Raw genomic sequence first — 18958 nt, 5'->3', positions numbered from 1 at the left:
GTTATCAGTCTGTAATCAGTTGACAGCTATAGAGTTAACTGCTCTTTGTTTTTGCATCTAATCTTTGCATTCAAATTTTTTAATTTAGATTTCAATTAACACTTTGTGATCTCGAGATTGTTTTCTGTTATCAGCTGATGACAGATTGATGGTCTTAGGGTTAACTGCCACTGTACAGATGAATTGACTTGGAGTCTGGAAAGGGTGGTGGTGGTTTTTGAGCCAAACAGGCATTGGCACAAGCAGTGGCCTTTGCCTCACCAGACTCCATGACTGATTTTTGTTTCATGGATGTTTTTCAAAAATGACAGAATGTCAAATGCCGTGTGTCTGTGAAGGTTCTCAGTCATTGAGGTCATTGTAGTCTAAGGAGCTTGGAAAGAAAAGTGTCTGGACTTCTTAAGAACTGAAGAAGCTTCTCGGATGAGAGGTGAAACATCTTCAAGCAACTTAAAGAAGTCCAGACGCTTTTCTTTCCAAGCTCCTTAGACTGTAAATGCTGTGCCTTTTCAGTAAAAGGAGGGAGTAAAAGAGAAGATTGGATAACATGGAAAAAGGACAAGCAAAAATCAACCATTAAAAAAAAAAAAACATCAAAAAAACATTTGAGACCATTAAAATCAACACAAGCCATAGAGTGGAGGCACTTTAAAAAAAAAAAATTAAGTGCAAAACATGACTGCAAAAGAAAGCAGTTAAGGACATCAGATTTAGATCAGATCTACAAAGTGAGCCATTGGAGCATCCAGATCTCACCTTGTATACAAATCGATCAAGACACGAAATTTTGGTTAGTCAGAGCCATGATGGATATGCAACACAAAGAAACATAACACAACCTTCCTTAGCTCAGGTGACAGAAATTCACCAAATCACTAAAAACCTTTGTTAAGGTTCAGAATATTGAGGGGAAATCCAAAAATAACCACAGATCCAGCCGCGTGCAAATTAGACGGCATTTTAATGAATACACATATGCGGAGCCAATACTGTTCAGATTCAGTATTGAACTGCTTTACAATAGTCAGACAAAGGCTTTATAGAGGTGAGAATTGTACCACCCCCTCTTCTGTTGCCAGGCAGACTTAATATAGCATACGTCAACTCAAAACCACAATGACTTTTAACATAGTTTAAAACAGAACATCATCTTCGCGTCGAAGCCAGGTGCTTCCTGTCTCCACCCTGCCCAGGCTTATCTTCTGGAACATCAGGTCCACGTTCTGCACAAAATGTCACTCATGCAGGCACAACTTTGCAGTCGCAAGCAAAACATAATTAAACTTTTACCTACTCAAAGGAGTCTATCTAATATGTGTGTGTGTGCACGCATGGGGCGCGCGTGCGTGCGTGCTGTGTACTGCGTGACGTGTCATGACCTCTCTCACTATATGTGTCTGTATGTGTGTCTCGCCCCTTAAATGCTCTCACATCTCACCCGTTGCACTTCTGACCTTTCACCAGAACAGAGGCTCATCCTTACATATAATAACCTAACTGGAACTATATATGTAATCTACTGAATAAATGTTTTAATCAAAAGCCTCTACTAAAAGCTTAATACAGTTTCATATCCTACTCACAGTACTTGCATTCAGAGTCTGCTTTCAGTTTCACTTCTGCAGGAGCATGCCTTGCAGACGTGTTTCCTGTCCCTGCTCTTTGAGTGCTTCACCCACTGAAGACTTCAGTATAAGAATATAAAAACATTCAAAAGCCTTTAAAATTATAGTTTCAACTCAACAATTTAAAGTGGTTCTTCTGGACTTGTAATAAAGACTAATATAATACCCATATATTTGAACATCTGAATGCATCTGCATGCAACATCACTATTAATAATGAAATGGTAATGATGATTATACTAATAGCAGCAAATAATAGCAGTAAAATATTTCTCCTCTTGACAATACCCTCTCTCGACCTCTGGCACACCAGAGGTCGCCATACATTATGTTGGGTCACTCCTTGGCCCATTCAGCTGCTTCCCTATCCACCCCTGACGTCATGGACATCCCGGTCACTGTTCCTGCTCTGACCCTCTCTAGGCATCCTGTGACCTAACGAACCAGACAACCTCATGTCATCTAGGTGGTCTAGTAATACGACACCAGCTCCCACTTGAGAACACTCATGCTTGAGGTTAATCACACCAAAGTATCAGTGAGCCTAAAGTTGATCAACGGCAGGAGAGAATAAGAGTGCGAGCAGAGCTCAATCAGCACTCCTCCCTCACCCCTGAACCCAATCATACCCGGTGAGAGACCCCTTACACTTGTGAATCTCCAGTGGTCTGTCCCTTTCCTGGGTCCCTCTCTAGTGGAAATCAGGCCGCCTGCAAAGGAAACAAAACAGCTTTTCCTCCTGCAGCTCGCCAACTTATGTCCCTCAATTGTTCTCTTTATTCAAACCTGATTCAACCTAATCTTACTCAAAACATGAACCTAATTTCGTATTTGGTTTTTGACTTTTATTTTTATATCTTAATCAACACCACTCAGCATTTGTAAACCTCTGAAAGCGTTGTCTTTAAGAGTATCAAAGGAAGCACGTCTCTGCATGTGCTTCCTGTTGCTCCTGTGCACAAAAATGTCGCTGCTGCACGGAGCTCTCCCTTAACGTCACCTTTCACAAGAAAAATCATCATAAACACTTAAAACAACCACTTTAATCACTAAGTGTAAGCACCTAGTTAATTGCTCCTAGATAAATTTCATCCTAGCTAAAAGCTGAACTCTAACTGTATTTTAGAACTCCCCTTTCCTGTGTTATAACCTGTTTTAATATATCATTTTATTTCATTTTGCTGCTCTTAATGTAATGATACATTCTAATTTATACTTTATCAGACTTAAGCAAAAAATATATAAACTTTCTCCCATTTGCTTCTGTTTTAAACAAAAACTTGGTCACTTCAACAAGCATTTGTTATTCTGTAACTGCATTTTATATAATGAGACTAATTTAGAGCTGCATGTGTTATCTCAATATTTTACATGTCACACAGTTTAGTTACAAGCAAACTCCTATTCAGTTCCTCTTGTCTGTCACTTTTTACAGGGCCAGCTCAAATTCAGTTAAAAGCTAAATGAATTTCAGGCCCTAGGCCTCAAATCAATACTGTCATATGTGTGGATGAACTCTATATGTCTGTAAGCGTGTGCAATCCTTCAATAACCCAGGTCATTCTCACAGTAGATTGGCTAATCATTAACGCTAACCAAAAGTTTGTGACCCTCAAGAGACGACTCTCTGAGCCACAACTCCGTTAAAGGCACCGAATGCAATGTGTATGAAATCATCCTCCTCATAAAAAGCTCTCCTCTACCCTAGAAATAAATCTATTTACTATCTGTTTCTAAAGCCTACATTATAACAACTTATTCTAAAAATCAAAAAGAAATCACACATTTTCTACTCATAAAATCTTCACTGTTTTTCCCCATTATTATTATTCCCACAGTTTCCCTTTAAGTTTGGTGTACAACTTCTTATCAACACCAGCAATTCATCTTCTAAACCGAATTCAGTTCATTTTCATCCTTTCTTTAAAGAATTTAAAGAATTTTACCATCTCTAAATTATCAAAAAAACCCACTACAATCATCCTAAACCCATTTCAAATTAAACAAATTAAATCTTAACCCCTCTCTTTTTTGACACATCTCATGTGGCAAAAAACTCAAAATGCTTCACCCAAGCTTAACAAATTAAAAGGAAAAAAGGTTAGTCATATCATTTCCCAGAACAGCTCAGCAATCCTCCTCTCCGGTATTTTGCTCCGGCCCTAAAAACCTGTGTTTAAGGAATAAAATCAATTTAATCATCAAGTCAAATCTTCTTGAACTCCTGCTCCCTTCGAAGTCTGGATCCTTGGAATTTCCTGGAAACAAAACCTGTACTTTACATTTCATACTCAACTCCCCCTTTATGATCCAGTCTGTGTCATGACAAAAATAAACTTAAACAGAACAGTTATTAATCCTATGTCACCTCAGTTAATGGTAACTCGAGTTATATCAAAAAATGTTTCCCTTTTAGCATTTTATAATGTAATAACCTGGTCTAACCCAAATCAATAAAACAGAAATTCACTCAAAGGAACATCAGCATCCCCAGATTTAAGTCTCCCACTTGTCCTGCTTATGGCAAAAGCAAAACAAAGCATCCCCTTTCTTTTCCTCACATGGTACATTTGTCCACATTTATTCATCCCCACCTGAGTCCAGTCACTCACATTCACTCACACGCATCCACACATGATATTTTTGCTGATACTGCAGCCTTCTGCACATATAATGAAATGCTCCACATCAGCAAAATGAGCTCAATCATTTATTTTATTTCGTTTTCCTTTCTAGGAAAATAGTTCTCTATACTTTTGACTGGATTGAATCGCTGCAATCCTTGTAGACAGAGACTCGCCGCCAATCAGGTCTCCTCCTCAGCCAATTTATAATCTGTAAAGCCCACCTGATTTTTGTACTCGGTAATTTTGTCAGCGCCGTCAGTTCACTCTCTTCCAGGCCTGCTTAGAACCAAAATGAAAAAAGAGAGCTGATTATTAGCTCATCAAAGTACAAAACAAAATCACCTGACAGGTTTTTTCTGAGTGCACTACTACAAAAATTTCTCGGGCCCCTCTCAGACATATCCATGTCTAATCAAACTCCCTCTCTTGAAATAGAAACAACAGCCTCAAAAATCTGAAACAATATCAAAGTTCACCCGTTCAGTGCAACCTGGACCTCATCACAAGCTGCACCATTTTACACCCAACGATGTCCCCCTTTACAACAATGTATCTTCACCAAATTATAAATTTCCTGTTCACATCTGCCCCTCTGAACAGACCTGCCCACCGTAATCAATTATCGTGTTACTTTACCATTATATATTTCACCAAATGATCCTCCCCAGTCACCGCTCTGTTTCCTCTACTGAAAACCTCCGACACACACGCACACAGGAAGTGTCTTTACTCCAGCTAATTTGCATAGTGACTCATCTCAACAAGTCAACTTGACAAAAGAAATACATGTTGAAACCTTAACACATTATTGAATCATTTTCATTTTCTTTCTATACTAATCACTTACTTTTATCAATCAGTACGAGAGCACTCCTAAGTCACTCTTTTAGACTACTTTAATCACTTTTCTTCTGTTAATTTTTTTCATAGGTCACTCCCCTGTCGTATAACCCCTTTGAGTCAACTTCAAGCTCAAGCTTAAGTCTATTTTATTAACCATTCACACCATTCTATCACTCATACAAGTAGCAAGCTGATCTTCATTGCGTATGCTTGTGTTCTTAGCCAGGTTTATTCAATATCTATTCATTAATCTTCATGAGCTTGTCTCTGTAAGGTTAATGCATTTTCTGTTTGTGTGTGTTATTTTTGCATATATGGCTTCGCAGTCTGTCAGACACCTTCCCAACTCTCCAGTTAAACAGTCAGTTTTCTCCTTCCCCGAATTACTAACCCTCTGTTTTAATTTCCCACCTTAAATAAAGCACTCCTAGTCTTCAGCCAGGAGCTAGGGCCTGTTTTCCAGGTTCATGGACACATCATTCTGTGAACAATTCAACCAGAAACTTCCCTTAACTTATCCATTGATGTTAACCTCTAATTTTCTTCCGACTGCTGCCGTGGAGAATTGGTCCGGTTCTGCTTTACTCCTGAAAATAACAAAACTAAGACATTTTCATTATTATCACAAGTGCTTAAATGACCCATTACTCTATCTCTGGTCAGAAATACCAATTATGCCATGCATGTAAGCGTGTTCTTCCTTGCAATCTACATTAATTGAATGTAAGCTGCTTTCTCCGTTGCATGTCATGTGATCATCTTAATTAAGTGTAAGCTGCATCTTCATTGCATCCTATATTGTAATCAGTTTTACTTCATGCATTTTTCACTGAGCTTTAGATTCAAACTATCTCACTTCTGATTCATTTCAAAAATAATCTCACATGTAACAACTTGTGTATGTGTGTTTTCTATTCATTAATATAGTTGTCAGCTATTTTGATATCTTTACCTTTTGTATTGTTTACCTCTTTGTTGTGATGTGGTGGACATCCCTAAACAATCATGAGATCCGGCTTCCATTTCAATCCAATCATATCCTATATTCTCGCAGTCAAAGTCGTCCAGCTTCATCTCTCACTGGTCCTTTTTCATTCACAGTGTCCTGTTCGGGCTTCAAAGTTCCAACAAACACAGTCTCAACTCAGCTGTTGTCTTCTTCTCTGTTTCTTTACAGTCTTTTCTTTTAGGTTAAGTCCCAGCATGGCAAAATATCACCTTCAGTGCCTTCAGTCTTATTTTCATTTGCTCTGTTTTCTTCATCTTTTCAGTCTTCTCTTCCAAGATTGCTCCAAGCATGGCAAATATGAGAGTCAGTGCCTTCAAGCAGACACATCACACTGTTCTTCACCAGCATGCATGTTGCATCACGTGCTTTCTTTCATACTGCTGGACTCATCAGTCGTCGTCAGTGTTACTGCTTTCGCTTGCACTGCTTTTTTAGCTTCAGTTAATTCTCCAAGTCCACGATGTTCTGTCAGTCTTCATCAGGAAATTGACTGTCCTTGACTGTCCTTTGAGTTTCTTCTCAGTTTCAGGGACAAAGTGAGAGATCAAGCTGCACAAGTTCGAGCCAAAGACTGGCTTATTTTCTCCCAATTCTGTTAATCTATTGTTCTGCCGCTGTACTCAAGGTCCCAACGTTGAGAGAAGTCCACCTGTATTGGCACACTAAAGCATATAATTAGTATCATATTCATTTTTTATCTTAAAACCTCCATTTTGCTTCATCTGCCTAGAGTTAACTCGTCTGTCTCTCTTCTCTAGGTGCGTCACCGTGAGTTTCCCTTTTATGGGCATGCATTTCCTGTCCCAAACACACACACACGGTTTCCTGTTTCTGCAGCCTCTGCAGAGACTTCCTGCAGGCAACAGGCAGACTCTGTCTCCCTTTGAATTTCACAGTCTACAAACAATCAGTAATTCTACTAAATCTTGATTTAAAAACAATACACCTTCATTTCACTCACGCACTTTTAAATAGAGCTCTTTCCAACATCAGGACAACTAACACTTCTCCACACACATCACCCTTCTTTAGGTCAGTTTGTAGCGTATACACTTATGTGTTTTCAATCAGAAAAATAAACTCAACCTCTCATAACATCACTCATGCGTTTCTTGAATTAAAGCACTTTCAAACTTTAAACATCCTATTTTACATCACAAAAGAAATATATTTCACACTCCTTTATTTCATACACACTTTTAAACGTTCTAACCTCTTTCGGACGCCATGAATCGTCTCACACACACTGCCTTTTCTCTCACTCAGACAAATCATGCAGAGTCACTCAAATCAAATACTGACAGCATTCACACGGTTAAAGTCACTCAAAATACACTTTCCTATGCGTATTTTGGACATGCCTTCCATAATCAGAAAGAGCAAGTCAAAAGAAAAAGAAACTGAAACCTCTCATCATTCTCACAGCTTCTCACCACACACACATAACTGAAAAAATAAAACACACCAGCATTTATGGCTCAAGATATATACATCTATCAAAATTCAGTCAATTACTATACATCCACACTAATATATTCAAACTGTATTTATACTCTCGTAATAAGCAAAACCAGCCTCTTAATTACAGGCATTTAGCAACATTTTCAAACAATAGTTACAAAGCTCAATACTCTCGAAACTGAAAGCAACACCCTTCATGCGCGTCACCGCTGCTCATTTACATTCTCACACACACACCATCAGTGCACATCCGGCTGTGCACTGGTGGCACAGAGACTGATCTCCCACAAAGATCTCATATTTTATATTACACAGAGACGTCTTTTAATTACAACTGCACAGATTTTTTAGGCCTTTTCAACTCCTATGTAATTTCGATAAATTTAACATAACGGCTCCAACCGATAAGTCCCAGACTTTTTGTGCTCAATTCACCAGGGCAGTCCCAGACTGTCCTGTCCAGATTTCTAAACCTAACTCAATTTGCCAGCATGCCCAATCAAGCGCAAAAATAGGAGACTCTAACTCCTAGCAATTTTGGAGATTCCCAAGTCCTCCCCCGCTGTCGACGGTACTATCCCTACTCTTCAGGGTAGGTCAAGGGTCAGCGTCCTGCCCAGGCGCAAGCGTTACCAAGGAGAAAAGTGCGCTTCTTAACAGACGCCGCTGTCGTTCTAGAAGAATTTAGAATAATTTGAAACAACAATCTAAGCCCAAAACAGGATTAGGATTGAGGCAGGTCTCCCGTTGTGGACATAGGGGACTCTAACCCACAAAAATGACCATCACACGTAGACCAAATGACCAACGGGACTCTAACCCACACAATGACCAAATTCCCTATCATTCTAAGTTCACTTAGCAGTCCAACTGCTTTCTCTTTTCATTCCTTTATTCTCATTACTCAGCACTGTCACTTATACTTCATTATCATTACTTCAACCGGTAAACTTCATGAAAACTTCACCAAAATCAAAACAGACATTCACCAGTAATTTCAGTGAGTAGACTTTAATTTGTCATATTCAATTTGGCACACTTTGGAAAATTCAACAGGTATGTGCCTTACCTTTGGATAAGCCGGCTTGTCTCTCACTTTCAACCACTGACTCGTATCTGCCCGTCTAATCACCACGGACCCCCTCTCACCGGACGATGCCCCCAAATGTTAAGGTTCAGAATATTGAGGGGAAATCCAAAAATAACCACAGATCCAGCCGGGTGCAAATTAGACGGCATTTTAATGAATACACATATGCGGAGCCAATACTGTTCAGATTCAGTATTGAACTGCTTTACAATAGTCAGACAAAGGCTTTATAGAGGTGAGAATTGTACCACCCCCTCTTCTGTTGCCAGGCAGACTTAATATAGCATACGTCAACTCAAAACCACAATGACTTTTAACATAGTTTAAAACAGAACATCATCTTCGCGTCGAAGCCAGGTGCTTCCTGTCTCCATCCTGCCCAGGCTTATCTTCTGGAACATCAGGTCCACGTTCTGCACAAAATGTCACTCATGCAGGCACAACTTTGCAGTCGCATGCAAAACATAATTAAACTTTTACCTACTCAAAGGAGTCTATCTAATATGTGTGTGTGCGCACGCATGGGGCGTGCGTGCGTGCTGTGTACTACTGTGCGTGTGTCATGACCTCTCTCACTATATGTGTCTGTATGTGTGTCTCGCCCTTAAATGCTCTCACATCTCACCCGTTGCACTTCTGACCTTTCACCAGAACAGAGGCTCATCCTTACATATAATAACCTAACTGGAACTATATATGTAATCTACTGAATAAATGTTTTAATCAAAAGCCTCTACTAAAAGCTTAATACAGTTTCATATCCTACTCACAGTACTTGCATTCAGAGTCTGCTTTCAGTTTCACTTCTGCAGGAGCATGCCTTGCAGACGTGTTTCCTGTCCCTGCTCTTTGAGTGCTTCACCCACTGAAGACTTCAGTATAAGAATATAAAAACATTCAAAAGCCTTTAAAATTATAGTTTCAACTCAACAATTTAAAGTGGTTCTTCTGGACTTGTAATAAAGACTAATATAATACCCATATATTTGAACATCTGAATGCATCTGCATGCAACATCACTATTAATAATGAAATGGTAATGATGATTATACTAATAGCAGCAAATAATAGCAGTAAAATATTTCTCCTCTTGACACCTTCAGAAGAAAAAGAGTGAACATCAATAGAGACTCCGCAGTTCATGTCGATGGACCACATTTGGTGATAGCCAATACTCCAGTAAAACATAAAGAACAATTGGAAGAACTGATACAAGCTGCCCAAGGGAACTGGCAGCGATGATATGCAAAGGACATCAAAAGAACCAAACGTGGAAGGCAAAAAGAAATGAGGATGTTTAAGGCAAAAGAGGAAAGGATGATATCAAGGATAAATGGTCACTCTGGCAGGGGAATTGCTACCGTCACTGACAGAAGATGATATCAAAACAATGCAAAAAGAGGCAGGAGCCTACGAGATCAATTAATGGAATGGCAAAAGGAGCAACACAGAACAGTGGACTCTGGAGAGCACATGATGGGAGTTTAGTTGAGTATTTTGTTAACTATTGTTAAAAAGCACATGATCCTTCACTTGAGAGTAGAAAATAGATTAAGAAGAACATGGAAGGTCTGTAAGTGGTGCTGACACATGGGAGATATGGTGGAAACCCATGTGACAGAAAGCAACACATTTAATGAACCCAACCCAAAGCAACTGTACCAGTGTTTCAAAGGGAAGTTTCCGATACTGGATGTCCCCTTTAAGGACATCAAAATGGATTTTACAGATACGAGGAGCTGACCAGAGGACAACAAGAATACCAATATCTTTTTGTAATGGTGGACAGATTCACCAAATGGAAAGAAGACACGACCCAGTCATAAAATGGCTGAAAATGACTTATTAAGCCCAATTCGGGGTAATCCTTTCTGTGAAGACATATGGCTGCTCTCACAGATAGGTCGAGTGCAGTAAACTTGTAATTCCAACTGCCAAAGAAAATTAAATCTTTTTAAATGACAGATATTTCCCTTCTGCTTACTTGAGAAGAAATGGAACATTACACTGCATGAGAAAACTCAGGCCTGGGCAGCCATGAGAAAGTCCGGACCTTATGCTGATTGTCTACCTGCAGGTGATGAAAACGTAGCAGATATTTTTTTACTTTAACCAGTGACAGTCTAACAACCCTAGGAGGTTTTGGCAATGCATAAAGTCTTTCTCTACCAGTTCTTATTCCTCAGAGCACTCAATTATTGACTCCTCTCCTGTGTCAGACAAAAATGAAATGCTCAATTGTTTTAACAAACATTTTATTTATGGCTCGTGCTCTTTGTTTAAAACAGTTTCTGATGGTAAACCTCTTGGAATAAACTCTGCTTATAATTCTGTTAATATTATTTTTTCTTTTACACCTTTCATGGTAGAAAAGGCATGTAAGGCCTTGAAGAGCCTTGACACTGAAAAGTCAGCCAGTCCTGACAATCTTTCTCATTTCTTCTTCTGACTGGCTGCAAATATCATAGCTGATCTCATTTCTTATATTTATATTTTTTATCATTCTATACAACAGAACACATTACCAGACATGTAGAAGTGTAACTTTGTACTACTGAAAGGTGGTGATTCACCCATGGTTAATAATACAGGCCAATTGCGAAACTTTGTGTCTTAGCTGAGGTTCTTGAAAGGCTTGTAAATAACGTAGAAGTTATCTAGCTGAAAATATTATTTTGTCTCGCATGCAGTCTGGTTTTAGGAAACTGCACAGTACTGTAAATGCTTCCCTAAAAGTTCTCGGTGATGTCTATGAAGCCCTGGACACAAAGAGCTACTGTGCAGCTCTTTTTATTGAACTATCAAAGACCTTTGACACTGTTGACCGTGGCATTTTATGTCAGTGATTACTGGAAACAGGCCTTTCAGACCAAACAGTTGGCTGGTTCTCTAACTATCCTTTGGACTTAAGTTGTGCAGCTTAATGGTCTCTGTCTTTCAGTCTGAAATGGAGTGCCATAGGGTTCTGTCCATTGGCCTACTTAATTTAGGCAAGGCAAGTTTATTTATATAGCACAATTCAACAACAAGGTGATTCAAAGTGCTTTACAGAGACATTCAAAAACAAACAAATAAAAAGCATGATTTAAAATTGAGAAAAAAAAGAAGGAACAGTAGATATAATCAGTAGTTAAAATGTAAGTTTTGAAATTTAAGCTTAAAAGTAAAACAGTGTGAATTTGGTGCTTTATTCAAATGCAACTGAGAACAGATGAGTCTTCGGCAGTGTCCGGCAGCCTCGCCTCTGTCAGTACGCCCCAGGGTGGCTGTGGCTACAATGTAGCTTGCCATCACCAGTGTGTGAATGTGTGTGTGAATGGGTGGATGACTGATTGTGTAAAGTGCTTTGGGGTCCTTAGGGACTAGTAAAGCGCTATACAAATACAGGCCATTTACCATTCAACCTGGATTTAAATAAACTGAGTGTTTCAGCTGATCTGAGGCTTTCTGGGAGTTTGTTCCAGATATATGGAGCATAAAAGCTGAATGCAGCTTCTCCGTGTCCGGTTCTGACTCTGGGAACTGATAAAAAAACGGATCCAGATGACCTGAGGGATCTGGAAGGTTCATATTGGGTCAGGAGGTCACTGATGTATTTTGGTCCTAAGCCATTAAGAGCTTTATAGACCAGCATCGGAACTTTAAAGTCTATCCTCTGATAGACAGGCAGCCAGTGTGATAGTGATGGGTCGGTCGCGAACGAAATGGCTCTTAGAGCCTTCAAAATATACGCTGTTCAATAGTCGACCTTAATCTTACAGAGAATGTGATGATTTTGTGGATAATTAAAGTCAGTCATATATCCACAAACACAACAAGCTGAAAGTCAGTGATGCTGCTCGGTTTGCAGTCCTGAATATGACGGCACAAGCAGGATTCACTGCACTGTTAATGTTAGCTATGTTATATTGCTGCCTCTGTTCGGTGGTGTCGAGCCAAACGGACTTTAACGTGTGTTTGAACGAGCTGACGGTTCACTCGTTAAGCTGAAAGAAAGATGCTTTAATCACAGGAGTCACACATGTGTCCACTGCACCATCTGGAACTCTTCTTGTTTAGCACTCGTAATAACACAAACACTAAATCCTCCTTCTCTTGTGCTGTTTTGTAGCAGTGTGTACACCTGAGACTGTCACCTGTCTGTCTGTCCTGCACTCTCTCTCTGTTTCTTTCTCTCTGATTGTGGAATAAAAGTTTGAACATGTATTTATAAGTTACACTTGTGTTTGAATCCTGCAGCTTATCACACATTTGATTTCCATGTGTGACGACTGCAAGTGTCCAGAGTGAGGACAGACTGAGGGACCCACTGCTGCACATCATCTGTGAGGCTTTGCACCCTGATGATCCACCAGGACACACTCAGCAGTGTGTGAGGAAGAGGAGGAGGAAGAGCCAGCAGCAGCTGACAGATGGAGAGAATAGACAGACTGTTCCCTGTTTGTGAAGGACTGCTAGGAAAGTTTAACATAACTAATTGTCTGTCCTGAATCAGTCTTATTAGGTAATGTTCAAATAATGTTATCATCCCAGTGTTTTCAGTGTGGGAGAAAGTACTCAGGGCCTTCAAGTTACACACTATGAAAGGCAGCAACAAGTTTAATATTCAGAAACCTAAAGTATGTATCAGCAGCAGAATGGAGCTAAAAATAAATGTTTGTTTCAGTTCTATGAAGCTTTGAGTGTTTTGGATTAGTAGCACTGCTGTGTTTGTTGCATCATATTGCTGTAATTGTTTATATGCTTTATATATTCTGAGGTAAGTTGATCTATAGTGTTACATCATATTCTATAAGGATGTTATGTGTTTGTAGACTTTCTGCCCAGTTTGACCCATTTAGCAGAAGTCAGCCTGTTTAAGGCTCTGATATCTATTCTGTATGACTTAAAGCAGTTATGACATGGTCTGATTTTCTCACCCAATAAAGGAATATTTCATATATCAGTCTGATCTTCATTCTATCAGAAACAGTTATCACAGCTCGTACATTTGCTTTTTACACATATATGTAAGCATTGACCATATCCTTAAAGCAAGTGTCTTGTAGTGGAACGAGACAAATTATGAGGGACATTTCTAAAAGGAAAAAAATCCCACAAACCTTAAAGTGCACTTGAAAAGCTCACACAAGAAGGCTAAGCTAGCTTACCTGGAGAAGGTAAGGGAGCACGCCCAACCCTCATCCCCAGAAACAGAAGCTAACCCCAGGCAAGGCAGCGTGATGCATCCCGAGACAACAGGACTGGGATATCTACATAACTGTGTGAGTCAGTTGCCTTAACACCCGGTGCTGCAAGAGTTAATAGTCTCATTAGGGCCAAGATATACATTTTATAGTTGCCTGGTATCAATGGTTGTTCATCTGCCTTTATTTATTTATTTAAAGAACCCATAGGTGGGAATGTGAGTTGTCTGTCCCTGCGACAGACAGGCGACCTGTCCAGGGTGCAGGGTATGGTAGCTGGAATAGCAACATACCCAAGGATAAGCAGAAGAGAATGACTGATATGATGAAACTGGGATTTTGTTACACTTAATTATTGCAAACACAACTAAATCTATAACTGAAACTAATCAAAACTAAACTGAAACTAAGGAGTTTCAAAAAAATAAAAACTAAACTAAACTAGCAAACAATTGGTAAAAACTAATTAAAACTGATATAAAATTGAAAATCTGAAGTCAAAACTAAATAAAAATAAAAACTAATGAAAATTGCAAAACTATTAAAACCATGGTCCTGAGGGTTGTCCACATGGATGTTAAAATCCCCAACAATAATTACACAGTCGAAATCAACACAGATCACAGACAGCAGTTCACTGAGGTCATTAAAAAAGTCTGTGCAGTATTTGGGAGGCCTGTAAACATTAAGAAACACAACTTTGGATGGGGCCTTCAGCTGTAAAGCCACATATTCCAAAGACTGAAAACTTCCAGGAGATAGCTGCTTACATTGAAATGTTTCATTAAATAAGACAGCAACCCCTCCTCCTCTCCTGCTCACCCTGGCCTCACTGATAAAACTGTAGTTAGGAGGGGTCGACTCGATGAGAACAGCTCCACTGTTACTTTGGTCCAGCCAAGTTTCAGTTAAAAACATAAAATCAAGGCTGTGCTCGGTGATTAAATCATTAATTAAAAATGTTTTCCCAGCTAAAGATCTAACATTTAATAAAACCAACTTAAGTGTTTTAGAGGTATTATTTGCCCCCTCGTGTTTGGGAGCAGTCTGTGGCACACAAGGTATGTTTACTATATTTAAAGATCTTTTAGAGTGCAGCTCTCTGTGTTTTGACCAGGCCACATGTCTCCTTCTGTCCCCTAAAAGTACAGAAATTTTAAAACCTTCTAATAAACAGGGTCCCAGCTTCTCCTGGGAAAAGTCACCACTGCCATAATCCTCGCAGCCTGGACCCTCCACACATCATACATCAGACTGCGGAGACAGAGCAACAAGGTGGTAAGGAGGAACTAACGGAGGCAGCGCTCGGCAATGTAACTTTGATTGGTCTGTTGAGGGCGGGGCTTGGTAGCAAACCTTTGACCGCTCTTGTGGGGGGTTTATGGGGTACAAAAAGAGATTGGGCCGGGGGGTAGATCTGAGCCCAGCATTGACCCGCTCCATCATCTCCTCAGTGAATTTCAGGTGTGGGGAGGAGGGAGAAAGGGAGGGGGAGGAGGGTGATGGCCTGTCAGGGGTTTGGGGGACTGGGGAAGGTCGTGGTCCCTGGTCCTGGTCGTTGGTGTTGTTGAGAGAGTTGGAGGCAAATAGGGACCCCTCTTCTTGCCTCTGATGTCTCTCTTTTCTGAAGCTGTTCCTGGTGTTCTGGGAACACGAAATTAAGTGCCAAACCATCCTACCTTTGTGAATGTGACCTACAAGCATACTTTATCAGCTAAATTTAAGTGGCAAACCATCCTACCTTTGTGAATATGAGCTAGAAGCATAATTTTACAGCTAGAATTCAGTGGCAAATCATCTTACCTTTGTTAATAAGAGCTAGAAACTTACTCTGACGGGTAAAATTAACTGCCAAACCATCCTGCCTTTGTGAATGTGACCTTCAAGCATACTTTAACGGGTAAAATGAAGTGGCAAACCGTCCTGGCTTTATGAATATGAGCTACACGCATACTGTGATGGGCAAAGTTAAGTGGCAAACCGTCATACCTACTTAAATTTTTGCTGGAATTACTCTGTGACAACAGTAATGTGCATAAACTACTTACGGTAGGACGTTTTGCCAAAGTAGGATGGTTTGTCAGAACACCGGGTGGGGGCAGATGAAGCTCCTCCTCAAGATTTCTGCTGGGCTTTGTCTGTTCTTCCAGTACTGTTTGTTCCTCTTTAACCCCTTGTTTTTCTCAGCCTTGGCACCAAGCACAGATAGATGACGTATGAAATAAAACAGGTTGGAGGGGAACAGTTTCAACCGTGACTTGTTAAAATTAAATCCATTTGCTTTAAACAGATGCCTGTGTTCCCAAAAAATATTAAAATTGTTGATAAAATGCACTGGGTGGTCAGCACATGCTGATATAAGCCATTTATTCAGTGCAAACAACCTGGTGAATCTCTCGTCTCCTCCTCTGACAGGCGGTACAGGTCCACTGATGAATACAGCTGCATTTAGAGAGTTTACAGTATTCAATAATCCAGTAAAGTCCTGTTTCAGAATCTCTGACTGTTGTTTGGACACATTGTTTGACCCTGTATGCAGAACAATGTTTGTCACAGTTGGATATTCATCTGCAACTTGAAGAATTCTCTCCTTCACGTTGTTGACCATATCCTTAAGCTGGGCATAAACTGTGCGATTTTTTCAGTCGCATTATTCAGCTTCTGCTCAAACTGCATGATTGACTCGCAGGGGTTATAAGTTCGTAAGTCACGATGCAGGGTCTCACACTATACGGCCTGATGCTCTGATGTGACCTGAGTGCTCACACTGTGCGTCCAGAAATTCTGTTGCTCGCTCTCCCTCTCTGTCTTTCACTCACACACACACACCACCACCATCAACTTTGCTAAATTGCTAATGAAAAACATAGGGTCAGGCAGCTGTGATTGAGCAGCAGTGTAAATCCAACTATTTTCACGGTTGTTGTGGTTGTGATAATTTTGTGAGGCCACATCGAAAAGGATCGGATGAGCTTTCCAAAGTTCTACAAGTGCCTCCATCGCTTGTGTCCAGATCACACGCTGCACTACCGTGCTACTCCTCTTTTTCACCGACATGTATGTGTTTGCGCGTGCACAGCGTGAGCGGCTGTGGTGAAATCCTCACGACCAAGCGATTGATGATTGGGAGCTGGTCGTGAGGTGTTAATTGCTTCTTGTTACCCCACATATACTACACGATGCGCGACGCACGATGAAGGCAAAAATCGGGCCGATCATCAAAACGATCGAACGCCTCAAAAATCGGCTCACAAATGGGCCAAAGATTGCACAGTGTAAGCGCAGCATTAGGAAAGCAGAGGACTTTAGTGTTCTTACCGCACATCCTTTGTACATCCTTTATGGCAGAGTCACCCACAATCAGAGTCTCAGGCTTAGCCTTTAGCTTTCCCTGTGGCCTTTTACTTTCCAACAGATTTTCAGTCCTTACTACTTTTAGATCGATGGTTGTCTGATAGAGATCCAGGGTCCTTTGATAGTGGAGCAAATCTGTTCTGCAGTTTCACACTGAGTTGTTTTGGAGGTTTGTTGTTAACCTTCCTATTCACGGTTGTCCAGTCCTGTTTCCTCCCGTATACAGGGGTAGAAGAGCTTCTCTGTCACGTAGGAAGTGAAGGCCAGTTGGTTTCAGAGATTTCAGCTCGCTGTGCCCTGCCTGTGATACGTCCTCCCCCTTCCAGGAGACATGATTTATGTCTTTTGCACCAAGACAGCCCAAGGGGGGATTATCGCTTGAGGATTTATTATAATGCACAGTCTACTTTCTTGGTCATGTTATCTGTGCTCCTTAGCTGTGTACTAGCTTGCTCATCGCCATTGTTTTGAATCAAAGGCAAGGTTGTTTCATTTCCACACGGTCCATTTACCTCCACGTTTACTTCTAAGTAATAATTTTTTGTCTCCAGTACTGCAATCTTCTGCAGGAGGCTGTGGTAGTCATCTGTGGAGAGGGAAGGCATCTTGTTGCTAGTTAGCCTAGTGGTTAGCACCTTTCCAGGCTATTGAGGCCGGTTGGTGCCCAGACGCTATAAATCAGCCTTCAGCTGTGTGTAGGCCACAGACACACGCAACGCTGAAGATAAGGTAACTATAAAAATGTTGATGTTTCTGTTAAGAACACTTTAGTCCTAATGATCTGTAAGTGTCCAGAAGCTATCACAGGTAAGCTCATATGGAAAAAAGGGAAAAAAATCAGCATAAAAATCAATAAAAGAAGCAAAGCATGTAAAGAGCAAAGAGAGGAAGTCCCCACACTCACCAAAGGGGGGTGAAACATTACTATTAATGGGACGTGTGGGACAAAATGTAGATGCATCTGTTCATTTGTATGCAGATGATACAATTATTTATTGTTGTGATCGTACCATCAACATGTTTTTCAAACAATTACAGCAAGCTTTTCACAGTATTCAGTCTCAGCTTGGTCAATTCAGACTGGTTTTAAATGCAGAAAAAAGTCATGTGGGAGATCGTGGCGCAAGAGTTGGTTTGTCTTGTAATCGGAAGGTTGCCGGTTCAGACAGTCTCTGTCGTTGTGTCCTTGGGCAAGACACTTCACCTACCGCCTACTGCTGTTGGCCAGAGGGTCCGATGGCGCGATATGGCAGCCTTGCTTCTGTCAGTCTGCCCCAGGGCAGCTGTGGTTACATCTGTAGCTTGCCTTCGCCAGTGTGTGAATGTGAGAGTGAATGAATAGTGGAATTGTAAAGCGCTATATAAATGCAATCCATTATTATTATTATTATTTATGTCATCTCAAACAGAAAGAGAGTGCCTGCAGTGCTTCCTTCTCTTGTATCTGCTCAAGGTATTTGTATAGAAACAGTGGCCTCATACAAATACCTATGTATTGTGATTGATGACAATCTTTCCTTTAAACCACACATTGACCATCTATTAAATAAACCGAGAAACTAATGTTCCTCTTTCACAGAAAGGAAAAAGCTTGTAGCTGCCACTTTTTTTTGTTAACCGTTAAGACACCCTCTGTAAACTTTTGTCCTTATTTTCCTTGATGCTCATTTCGGAATTTTTAGTAAATTGCAGGAACCCCCAAGTCTCCTCCTCTGATAAACCTCCACCTGTACCACTGAAAACAGTTAATTTGAACATGAAAT

Source organism: Oreochromis aureus, linkage group 9 (genome assembly GCF_013358895.1).
Source record: "Oreochromis aureus strain Israel breed Guangdong linkage group 9, ZZ_aureus, whole genome shotgun sequence".
In the NCBI taxonomy this organism is placed as follows: Eukaryota; Metazoa; Chordata; class Actinopteri; order Cichliformes; family Cichlidae; genus Oreochromis; species Oreochromis aureus.
Note: the sequence above shows the minus strand (reverse complement) of the source record.